Raw genomic sequence first — 435 nt, forward strand, 5'->3', positions numbered from 1 at the left:
CGGAAACGTAGTGAAAGGCGAGGGGACTCACGTTAAAAAAGCACCCCAATAAGGAGTTTAAAACCGTACTGCAACCTCCACGTGGTAAACTCTGGAAACTATAAAATTTAAAAAGTATACATATTATAGGCTAATTGCAGACGTATGTGCTAGTAAAGTTACATCGAACACCCGCAACGCGGAATGGCACTGCACTGTGCGCCGGAGTGACGCGACGCTTACGATTTTCGTATTTTTAACTATGTTCCACTATTTAAAAAAAATTGAAAAAAATATAAGTTATAGTGGACACTTTAAGAGAAATTTTCGTAAAAATTTCAAAGGGGTACCTCGAAAATATCACCCTAAAAAAAAAATATGTAAAAATTCAAATATTTTTTTTTGGTCTTTTTTTTTGGCAAACATTTTGGACATTTTTTTTGTTAATTAGTTTTA

Source organism: Temnothorax curvispinosus, unplaced genomic scaffold, assembly GCF_003070985.1.
Source record: "Temnothorax curvispinosus isolate PA1 unplaced genomic scaffold, ASM307098v1 QBEX01000840.1, whole genome shotgun sequence".
Classification (NCBI taxonomy): Eukaryota; Metazoa; Arthropoda; class Insecta; order Hymenoptera; family Formicidae; genus Temnothorax; species Temnothorax curvispinosus.